General features: G+C 37.1%; 1 non-coding gene across 1 annotated transcript; it reads right to left on the bottom strand.

The window, feature by feature from the left end:
• Positions 1 to 9,840: 9,840 nt before the first annotated feature.
• Positions 9,841 to 9,948, bottom strand: LOC112725462 (small nucleolar RNA R71). The gene has a single exon (XR_003164570.1). It is a non-coding gene; the product is annotated as a small nucleolar RNA R71 (small nucleolar RNA).
• Between the last annotated feature and the right edge of the window lie 2,452 nt (positions 9,949 to 12,400).

The following is a 12,400-nucleotide window of genomic DNA, read 5'->3' as shown; positions in this document are numbered from 1 at the left end:
CAATTTGTGTTCTGCCCCTTTTATTCCTTGCAATCAAAATTGATAAGTGAATTATTTTATTGTTTTCCTGACTAAGAGTTACAAGATAACCATAGATTGCTTCAAGCCAATGATCTCCGTGGGATCGACCCTTACTCACGTAAGGTATTACTTGGACGACCCAGTGCACTTGCTGGTTAGTGGTACGAGTTGTAAAAAGTGTGATTTACAATTCGTGCACCAGAAGCCATGCGTGTTTGGAGAAGAAGGCAGTAGGAAACCACAGATTCAGAGGACAGGGCATCTCCGGAACCTCAGCCTGTTTCTCATTACTGAATCACAAGTACTATTTATTTCATGTTATTTATTTTCCATAAATACAATCACTCTTATCATTAATCTCCTGACTAAGATTTACAAAATAACCATAGCTTGCTTCAAGCCAACAATCTCCGTGGGATCGATCCTTACTCACGTAAGGTATTACTTGGACGACCCAGTGCACTTGCTGGTTAGTTGTGCGGAGTTGTGAAAAGTGTAATCACAATTTTGTGTACCAAGTTTTTGGCGCTGTTGCCGGGGATTGTTTGAGTTTGAACAACTGACGGTCTATTTTGTTGCTTAGATTAGGAAAAATTTATCTTTTTTGGTTTAGAGTCACAAAAATTGAGTCTTCTATTATTATTTTTGGTTAAAATTTTAAAATCCTTATTTTCTTTTTCTAAATTATTTTCGAGAATTTTTAAAACCAATAACCTCATAATTTAGTCTTCTATTTGAGTTTAGTTTCATGTTTTAAGTTTGGTGTCAATTGCATGATTTTATTTTTCTTTCAATTTTTCGAATTATATGTTCTTAGTTCTTTCTTAATCTTCAAGTTATTCTTGTTTATTTTCCTTGTTTGATCTTTAGTTTTTCTTGTTTTGTGACTTTTCTTATTTTTCTTGTGCATTTTCGAATTATTAGTGTCTAAAGTATAAAAATTTTTAAGTTTGGTGTCCTTTGTGTTTTTACTTTCTTAAAAATTTCCAAAATTTGTTCTTAGTGTTCATCTTGATTTTCAAAGTGTTATTGGTGTTCATCTTGACATTCAAAGTTTTCTTGTTTGCTTTCTTTGTTTTAATATAAAAATTCTAAGTTTGGTGTCATTTTATTGTTTTTCTCTTTCCTCATTAAATTCAAAAATTCAATAAAATAATTTTTCCTTTATTTGCTCATTATTTTTGAATTTCTTAGGTTGACTTAGTCAAAATTTTTAAAATTTGGTAGTTTCTTGTTAGGCAAGTTAAAATTTCAAATTTAAAAATTTATCTTCTTAAATCTTTTTCAAAACAAACTCTTTTTCAAATTTCTTTTATTATTTTTCAAAAATCTTTTATAAAATTTTTCAAAATCTTTTTCTTATTCATAATTTTTGAATTACTTGTACTATTTTATTATTTTGATTGAAAAATTTTAAGTTTGGTGTTTCCTTGTTGAGAAAGTTTCAATCTTCAAATTTTAAAATATATCTTTTTCAAATCTTTTCTTTTATTTATTTATTTTTACAAGTATCTTTAATTTTAAGACATATCTTTTTCAAAAGTCCCTAACCACTTTCTCTCCATTTTTTTCGAAAATCATATCCAAAATTTTTCAAATCTTTTTGATTAATTAATCATTTTAGCATTCTAATTTTTTTATTTTATTTTTTTTAGTTTTCGAAAATTATATTCTATTTTCTAATTATTTTATTTTATTTTATCTTATTTCCTTTTTAATTCGGTTTATCCTTAATTAAATAAAATAAAAACAAAAATATATTTTATTTGCAATTCACATCATCTCCCTTTCTCCATCATGGACCTAAGTGAAAATGAACAGTCCAGAAGGACTCTGGGGTCATATGCTAACCCCACTAATGCTTCCTATGGGAGTAGTATCTGTATACCTCCCATCAGAGCTAGCATTTTTGAGCTAAATCCTCAGCTCATTATCATGGTGCAACAAAATTGCCAATATTCTGGTCTTCCACAGGAAGAACCTACTGAGTTTCTGGCACAGTTCTTACAAATTGCTGACACAGTACGTGATAAGGAAGTAGATCAGGATGTCTACAGATTATTACTGTTTCTATTTGCTGTAAAAGATCAAGCTAAGAGGTGGTTAAACAACCAACCCACAGCAAGCATAAGAACATGGAAATAGTTATCAGACAAATTCCTGAATCAATATTGCTCTCCAAAAAGGATGACACAGCTAAGACTGGACATCCAAGGCTTTAAACAAGAGGATAATGAATCCCTTTATAATGCCTAGGATAGGTACAGAGGGATGCTAAGAAAATACGCCTCTGAAATATTTTCAGAATGGGTGCAGTTAGACATCTTTTACTATGGGCTTACAGAAAAGGCCCAAATATCTCTAGACCACTCAGCTGGTGGATCTATACATATGAGAAAGACAATTGAAGAGGCTCAAGAGCTCATTGATACAGTTGCTAGAAATTAATATCTATACTTAAGTAGTGGGTCCTCCATGAAAGAAGAAGCTAAAGCAGTATCCACTGAATTTAGTCCTCAAAAACAAGTTGCTGAACTCAATCAGCAATTGCTTATTATAACAAAACAGTTACCAGAATTTAAAGAGATGCTACAAGAAACCAAAGATGCTAATGAGAATATGGAAAAACACTTGAATCAGACAAGACAGCAGCTATCTAAATAGATAACAGAAGAATGCCAAACTGTTCAATTAAGGAGTGGGAAGACATTAAATGTCTCAATTCAAAGCAGCAGAAAGCCAAGAAAGGAACAACTCACAGAAAATGACCAAGCCACTGCTTAAAATCCCTCTAAGGACAGTAAGAGCCCAGAGAGGAATGATTCTGGCGTTCAAACGCCAGAAAAGGGTGGCAACCTGGCGTTAAACGCCCAAAAAGCACCCAATTCTGGCATTCAAACGCCAATAAGGGATCAGACACCTGCAAGTGCTGATAACAACCCCCTTAAGCAGGCTTCTCCAACCACTTCTGTAGGAAATAAACCTGCAGCAACTAAGGTTGAAGAATACAAAGCCAAGATGCCTTATCCTCAGAAACTCCGCCAAGCGAAACAGGATAAACAATTTGCCCACTTTGCAGACTATCTCAGAACTCTTGAAATAAAAATTCCATTTGCAGAGGCACTTGAGCAAATACCCTCTTATGCTAAGTTCATGAAAGAGATCTTAAGTCATAAGAAGGATTGGAGAGAAACTGAAAAAGTTTTCCTCACTGAAAAATGCAGTGCAGTCATAAAAAGCTTACCAGAAAAGCTTAAAGATCCCGGAAGCTTTATGATACCATGCACATTAGAAGGTGCTTGTACCAAGACAGCTCTATGTGATCTTGGGGCAAGTATCAACCTAATACCTGCATCCACTATCAAAAAGCTTGGTTTGACTGATGAAGTTAAACCAACCCGGATATGCCTTTAACTTGCTGATGGATCCATTAAAATTCCATCAGGCGTAATTGAAGACATGATTGTCAAGGTTGGGCCATTTGCCTTTCTCACACACTTTGTAGTGCTGGAAATGGACGAGCACAAGAGTGCAACTCTCATTCTAGGAAGACCATTCCTAGCAACTGGACGAACCCTCATGTGGAGTCACAAAAAAAATGAAAAATTTAGAAACAGAATCAAAAACAGCAAAAGAAAAATCACACCCTGGAGGAAGCACCTGTCTGGCGTTCAACACCAGAACAGAGCATGGTTCTGGCACTGAACGCCCAAAATGGGCAATATCTGGGTGCTGAACGCCCAAAATGGGCAGCATCTGGGCGCTGAACGCCAGAATTGCACCCTGGAGAAGAGCTGGCGCTGAACGCCCAGAACAAGCATGGTTCTGGCGTTCAACGCCAGAAATGGGTAACAAATGGGCGTTGAACGCCCAAAATGGGCACCAACCTGGTGCTGAACGCCCAGAGTTGTGTGCAAGGGCATTTTACATGCCTAATGGGTGTAGGGATGTAAATCCTTGATACCTCAGGATCTGTGGACACCATAGGATCATCTCAGGATCTGTGAATCTCACAGGATCCCCACCCACCTCACCCTCTCTCTATCCATTCATGGTCATCCCTTCTGTTTTCCTTTCACCACTCACATCCATACACATATCCCTCCATCTCCTCCATATCTTCTTCTTCTTCTTCTATTCTTTCTTCTTTTGCTCGAGGGCGAGCAACATTCTAAGTTTGGTGTGGTAAAAGCATAAGCTTTTTGTTTTTCTATTACCATTGATGGCACCTAAGACCGGAGAAACCTCTAGAAAAGGGGAAGGGAAGACAAAAGCTTCCACCTACGAGTCATGGGAGATGGAAAGATTCATCTCAAGGGTCTATAGCTCAGTGATAGAACATGTGGCTGCAAATCAAGAGATCCCTGAGATACCTCAGGGGATGCACTTCCCTCCACATAAATATTGGGAGCAAATCAACACCTCCCTAGGAGAATTAAGTTCCAACATGGGACAACTAAGGGTGGAACATCAAGAGCACTCCATCATCCTTCATGAAATAAGAGAAGATCAAAAAGCAATGAGGGAGGAGAAACAAAGACAAGGAAAAGACATAGAAGAGCTCAAGGACATCATTGGTTCCTCAAGAAGGAAACGCCACCATCACTAAGGTGGACTCATTCCTTGTTCTTACTTTCTCTGTTTTTCGTTTTCTCTATGTTAAGTGCTTATCTATGTTTGTGTCTTCATTACATGATCATTAGTAGTTAGTAACTTTGTCTTAAAGTTATGAATGTCCTATGAATCCATCACCTCTCTTAAATGAAAAATGTTTTAATTCAAAAGAACAAGAAGTACATGAGTTTTGAATTTATCCTTGAACTTAGTTTAATTATATTGATGTGGTGACAATGCTTCTTGTTTTCTGAATGAATGCTTGAACAGTGCATATGTCTTTTGAAGTTGTTGTTTAAGAATGTTAAATATGTTGGCTCTTGAAAGAATGATGATAAGGAGACATGTTACTTGATAATCTGAAAAATCATAAAAATGATTCTTGAAGCAAGAAAAAGCAGCAAAGAACAAAGCTTGCAAAAAAGGCGAAAAAAAAATAGAAAGAAAAAAAAGCAAGCAGAAAAAGCCAAAAGCTCTTAAAACCAAGAGGCAAGAGCAAAAAGCCAGTAACCCTTAAAACCAAAAGGCAAGGGCAATAAAAAGGATCCCAAGGCTTTGAGCATCAGTGGATAGGAGGGCCTAAAGGAATAAAATCCTGGCCTAAGCGGCTAAACCAAGCTGTCCCTAACCATGTGCTTGTGGCGTGAAGGTGTCAAATGAAAACTTGAGACTGAGCGGTTAAAGTCAAGGTCCAAAGCAAAAAAAGAGTGTGCTTAAGAACCCTGAACACCTCTAATTGGGGACTTTAGCAAAGCTGAGTCACAATCTGAAAAGGTTCACCCAATTATGTGTCTGTGGCATTTATGTATCCAGTGGTAATACTGGAAAACAAAGTGCTTAGGGCCACGGCCAAGAGTCATAAAATAGCTGTGTTCAAGAATCATCATACTGAACTAGGAGAATCAATAACACTATCTGAACTCTGAGTTCCTATAGATGCCAATCATTCTGAACCTCAATGGATAAATTGAGATGCCAAAACTATTCAAGAGGCAAAAAGCTACAAGTCCCGCTCATCTGATTGGAGCTATGTTTCATTGATAGTTTGGAATTTATAGTATATTCTCTTCTTTTTCTCCTATTTGATTTTCAGTTGCTTGGGGACAAGCAACAATTTAAGTTTGGTGTTGTGATGAGCGGATAATTTATACGCTTTTTGGCATTGTTTTTAGTAGAATTTGGTTACTTTTAGGGATGTTTTCATTAGTTTTTATGTTAAATTCACATTTCTGGACTTTACTATGAGTTTGTGTGTTTTTCTGTGATTTCAGGTATTTTCTGGCTGAAATTGAGGGACTTGAGCAAAAATCAGATTCAGAGGTTGAAGAAGGACTGCTGATGGTGTTGGATTCTGACCTCCCTGCACTCAAAATGGATTTTCTGGAGCTACAAAACTCAAAATGGCGCGCTTCTAATTGCGTTGGAAAGTAGACATCCAGGGCTTTCCATCAATATATAATAGTCCATAATTTGTCCAAGTTTAGACGATGCAAACTGGCATTCAACGCCAGCTCTCTGCCCAATTCTGGCGTCCAGCGCCAGAAACAAGCTGTAAAGTGGAGTTCAACGCCCAAACTGGCACAAAAGCTGGCGTTCAACTCCAAGAATGACCTCTCCACGTGTAGACTTCAAGCTCAGCCCAAGCACACACCAAGTGGGACCCGGAAGTAGATTTATGCATCAATTACTTACTTCTGTAAACCCTAGTGACTAGTTTATTATAAATAGAACTTTTTATCATTGTATTCGCAGTCTTGGTTACTCCGGTTCCCCTCTGGGGCCGAGACCAATGAACTTCATCATTACTTATGTATTTTCAACGGTAGAGTTTCTGCACTCCATAGATTAAGGTGTGGAGCTCTGCTGTTCCTCAAAGATTAATGCAAAGTACTACTGTTTTCTATTCAATTCATCTTATTTCGCTTCTAAGATATTCATTCGCACTTCAACCTGAATGTGATGAACGTGACAATCATCATCATTCCCTATGAACGCGTGCCTGACAACCACTTCCGTTCTACATTAGATTGAATGAGTATCTCTTAGATCTCTTAATCAGAATTTTCGTGGTATAAGCTAGATTGATGGCGGCATTCATGAGAGTCCAGAAAGTCTAAACCTTGTCCGTGGTATTCCGAGTAGGACTCTGGGATTGAATGACTGTGACGAACTCCAAACTCGCGAGTGCTGGGCGTAGTGACAGACGCAAAAGGATAGTAAATTCTATTCCAGTATGATCGAGAACCTCCAAGATGATTAGCCATGCAGTGACAGTGCATCGGACCATTTTCACAATAGGATGCAACCAACGACAAGGGTGATGCCTCCAGACGATTAGCCGTGCTGTGACAGAGCATTTGGACCATTTTCCCGAGAGGATTGAAAGTAGCCATTGGCACCGGTGACATCCTTACATAAAGCCAATCATAGAAAGGAGTAAGACTGATTGGATGAAGACAGCAGGAAAGCGGAGGTTCAGAGGAACGAATGCATCTCCATACGCTTATCTGAAATTCTCACCAATGAATTACATAAGTATTTCTATCCTTATTTTAGTATTAATTTTCGAAAACTCCATAACTATTTTATATCCGCCTGACTGAGATTTACAAGGTGACCATAGCTTGCTTCATACCAACAATCTCCGTGGGATTCGACCCTTACTCACGTAAGGTATTACTTGGACGACCCAGTGCACTTGCTGGTTAGTTATGCGAAGTTGTGAAGATATGTTTAGACCATGGTTCTGTGCATCCGTTTTTGGTGTCATCGCCAGGGAATCAATTTCGAACAATAATTCACAACCTGAGTAACAATTTCGCATACCAAGTTTTTGGCGCCGTTGCTGGGGATTGTTCGAGTTTGGACAACTAACGGTTTATCTTGTTGCTCAGATTAGGTAATTTTCTTTTTGTTTTATTTTCAAAATTTTTTTCAAAAATCTTTCAAAAATTTTCTCCTTTATTTTCGAAAAATTTAAAAAAAAAATTGTTTTCAAAAATATATTTTTCTTCAGAATTTTTAAGAATGAATTCTAGTGTTTCATGAAGCATGCTAAAGCTTGGCTGGCTGTAAAGCCATGTCTGAATTCTTTTAGACTGAGGTTTTGGCTTAAAATTAAATGAATTACACTCATATTTTTACTAAAGCTTGGCTGGCTATTAAGCCATGTCTGACCCTTTGATTGGAGCTTTAGACTAAAGAGCATAAGATTCCTGGAATTCATATTAAAAATTTTGGAATCCTTATTTTTCTTTTTCAAAATGATTTTTGAAAAAATTAAAAGAAAATACAAAAAAAATTAGAAAATCAAAAAAAAAAATAAAAAATATTTTGTGTTTCTTGTTTGAGTCTTGAGTCAAGTTGAATGTTTGGTGTCAACTACATATTCATCTTGCATTTTTCGAAAATTCATACATTCATAGTGTTCTTCATGGTCTTCAAGTTGTTCTTGGTAAGTCTTCTTGTTTGATCTTGATGTTTTCTTGTTTTGTGTTGTATGGTGTTTTTCATATGCATTCTTGCATCCATAGAGTCTAAGCATCAAAGATTTCTAAGTTTGGTGTCTTGCATGTTTTCCTTGCATTAAAAATTTTTCAAAAATATGTTCTTGGTGTTCATCTTGACATTCAAAGTGTTCTTGGTGTTCATCTTGACATTCATAGCATTCTTGCATGCATTCATTGTTTTGATCTAAAAATTTCATGCATTGCATCATTTTAGTGTTTTTCTCCTTCATCATTAAAAATTCAAAAATAAAAAAAAATATCTTTCCCTTTTACTCTCTTAAAATTTCGAAAATTAGATTTGACTTTTTCAAAATTTTTTAAAATCTAGTTATTTTTATGAGTCAAATCAAATTTTCAATTTAAAAATCTTATCTTTTTCAAAATCTTTTTCAAAAATCAAATCTTTTTCATTTTTCTTAGTTATTTTCAAAAATTTTAAAAATATTTTTCAAAAATCTTTTTCTTATTTTTATATCAAATTTTCGAAAATAATATCATCAATTAATGTTTTGATTCAAAAATTTCAAGTTTGTTACTTACTTGTTAAGAAAGATTCAAACTTTAAGTTCTAGAATCATATCTTGTGATTTCTTGTGAATCAAGTCATTAATTGTGATTTTAAAAAAATCAAATCTTTTTCAAAAACTAATTTCAATCATATCTTTTCAAAAATATCTTCTTATCTTATCTTTTTCAAAATTTGATTTTAAAATATCTTTTCTAACTTCCTAACTTCTTATCTTTTCAAAATTTGTTTCAACTAACTAACTAACTTTTTGTTTGTTTCTTATCTTTTTCAAAACTACCTAACTAACTCTCTCTCTCTAATTTTCGAAAATATCTTCCCTCTTTTTCAAAAATTTCTTTTTAATTAACTAATTATTTTAATTTTTGATTTTTATTTTCGAAAATTACTAACCTATTTCAAAAACTATTTTCGAAAATCACTAACTCTTTTTCAAAAATTATTTTCGAAATTTTCCCTCTCCCATCTTATTCTATTTATTTATTCATCCACTAACATCTCTTCCTCACCAAAAATCCGAACTCCGTCTCTCTTTCTGAGTTCAGATTTTCTTCTTCTTTTCTTCTACTCACACAGGGACCTCTATACTGTGGTATAAAGGATCCCTATTATTATTATTATTATTTTTTCTGTGTCCTCTTCTTTGTCATATGAGCAGGAGCAAGGACAAGAATATTCTTGTTGAAGTAGATCCAGAACCTGAAAGGAATCTAAGAAGCTAAAATACAACAATCCAGAGATAACCTTACAGAAATTTTCGAACAGGAAGAGGAGATGGAAGCCGAAAATAATAATAATGCAAGGCGAATGCTCGGTGACTTTACTGCACCTAATTCCAATTTACATGGAAGAAGCATCTCCATTCCTGCCATTGGAGCAAACAATTTTGAGCTGAAACCTCAGCTAGTTTCTCTGATGCAGCAGAACTGCAAGTTTCATGGACTTCCATCTGAAGATCCTTTTCAGTTCTTAACTGAATTCTTGCAGATCTGTGATACTGTTAAGACTAATGGAGTAGATCCTGAAGTCTACAGGTTCATGCTTTTCCCTTTTGTTGTAAGAGACAGAGCTAGAGTGTGGTTGGACTCTCAACCCAGAGATAGCCTGAACTCTTGGGATAAGCTGGTCACGGCTTTCTTAGCCAAGTTCTTTCCTCCTCAAAAGCTGAGCAAGCTTAGAGTGGATGTTCAGACCTTCAGACAGAAGGAAGGTGAATCCCTCTATGAAGCTTGGGAGAGACACAAGCAACTGACCAAAAAGTGTCCTTCTGACATGCTTTCAGAATGGACCATCCTGGATATATTCTATGATGGTTTATCTGAGCTATCAAAGATGTCATTGGATACTTCTGCAGATGGATCCATTCACCTAAAGAAAACGTCTGCAGAAGCTCAAGAACTCATTGACATGGTTGCTAATAACCAGTTCATGTACACTTCTGAGAGGAACCCTGTGAGTAATGGGACGCCTATGAAGAAGGGAGTTCTTGAAATTGATACTCTGAATGCCATATTGGCTCAGAATAAAATATTGACTCAGCAAGTCAATATGATTTCTCAGAGTCTGAATGGAATGCAAGCTGTATCCAACAGTACTCAAGAGGCATCTTCTGAGGAAGAAGCTTATGATCCTGAGAACCCTGTAATAGCAGAGTTAAAATACATGGGTGAACCATATGGAAACACCTACAATTCATCATGGAGAAATCACCCAAATCTCTCATGGAAGGATCAAAAGCCTCAACAAGGCTTTAATAATGGTGGAAGAAACAGGTTTAGCAATAGCAAGCCTTTTCCATCATCCACTCAGCAACAGACAGAGAATTCTGAGCAGAATCCATCTAGCTTAGCAAATTTAGTCTCTGATCTATCTAAGGCCACTGTGAGTTTCATGAATGAAACAAGGTCTTCCATTAGAAATTTGGAAGCACAAGTGGGCCAGCTGAGTAAAAAGATCACTGAAATCCCTCCTAGTACTCTCTCAAGCAATACAGAAGAGAATCCAAAAGGAGAGTGCAAGGCCATTGAATTAATTACCATGGCCGAACCCACAAGAGAGGAGAAGGACGTGAATCCCAAGAAGGAAGACCTCCTCGGACGTCCAGTGATCAATAAGGAGCTTCCCTCTGAGGAACCTAAGGAATCTGAGACTCATCTAGAGACCATAGAGATTCCATTGAACCTCCTTATGCCATTCATGAGCTCTGATGAGTATTCCTCTTCTGAAGAGAATGAGGGTGTTACTGAAGAGCAGGCGGCCAAGTTTCTTGGTGCAATCATGAAGCTGAATGCCAAATTATTTGGTATTGAGACTTGGAAAGATGAACCTCCCTTGTTCACCAATGAACTAAGTGATCTGGATCAACTGACATTACCTCAGATGAAACAGGATCCTGGAAAGTTTTTAATACCTTGTACCATAGGCACCATGATCTTTAAGGCTCTGTGTGACCTTGATTCAGGGATAAACCTCATGCCTCTCTCTGTAATAGAGAAACTGGGAATCTATGGGGTGCAAGCTGCTAAAATCTCATTAGAGATGGCAGACAACTCAAGAAAACAGGCTTATGGACAAGTAGAGGACGTATTAGTAAAGGTTGAAGGCCTTTACATCCCTGCTGATTTCATAGTCCAAGACACTGGAAAGGAAGAGGATGAATCCATCATCCTAAGAAGGCCTTTCCTAGCCACAGCAAGAGCTGTGATTAATGTGGACAAAGGAGAATTGATCCTTCAATTAAATAAGGACAACCTTGTGTTTACAACTCAAGGATCTCTCTCTGCATCCATGGAGAGGAAGCAGAAAAAACTTCTCTCAAAGCAGAGTCAACCAAAGCCCCCACAGTCAAATTCTAAGTTTGGTGTTGGGAGGCCACAACCAAACTCTATGTTTGGTGTCAAACCCCCATATCCAAACCCTAAGTTTGGTGTTGGGAGGTCTCAACAAAGCTCTGCACATCTGTGAGGCTCCATGAGAGCCCACTGTCAAGCTATTGATATTAAAGAAGCGCTTGTTGGGAGGCAACCCAATGTTTATCTATCTAATTTTATTTTTGTTTTTCATGTTTTCTTAGGTTCATGATCATGTGGAGTCACAAAAAAAAAACAAAAAATTTAGAAACAGAATCAAAAACAGTGGAAGAAAAATCACACCCTGGAGGAAGCACCTGTTTGGCGTTCAACGCCAGAACAGAGCATGGTTCTGGCGCTGAACGCCCAAAATGGGCAGTATCTGGGCGCTGAACGCCCAAAATGGGCAGCATCTGAGCGCTGAACGCCAGAATTACACCCTGGAGAAGAGCTGGCGCTGAACGCCCAGAACAAGCATGGTTCTGGCGTTCAACGCCAGAAATGGGCAACAAATGGGCGTTGAACACCCAAAATGGGCACTAACCTGGCGCTGAATGCCCAGAGTTGTGTGCAAGGGCATTTACATGCCTAATGGGTGCAGGGATGTAAATCCTTGACACCTCAGGATCTGTGGACACCACAGGATCATCTCAGGATCTGTGAATCTCACAGGATCCCCACCCACCTCACCATCTCTCTATCCATTCATGGTCATCCCTTCTGTTTTCCTTTCACCACTCACATCCATACACATATCCCTCCATCTCCTCCATATCTTCTTCTTCTTCTTCTATTCTTTCTTATTTTGCTCGAGGGCGAGCAACATTCTAAGTTTGGTATGGTAAAAGCATAACCTTTTTGTTTTTCTATTACCATTGATG

Source organism: Arachis hypogaea, chromosome 11 (genome assembly GCF_003086295.3).
Source record: "Arachis hypogaea cultivar Tifrunner chromosome 11, arahy.Tifrunner.gnm2.J5K5, whole genome shotgun sequence".
NCBI lineage: Eukaryota > Viridiplantae > Streptophyta > Magnoliopsida > Fabales > Fabaceae > Arachis > Arachis hypogaea.
This window is presented reverse-complemented; position numbering and strand designations above follow the sequence as displayed.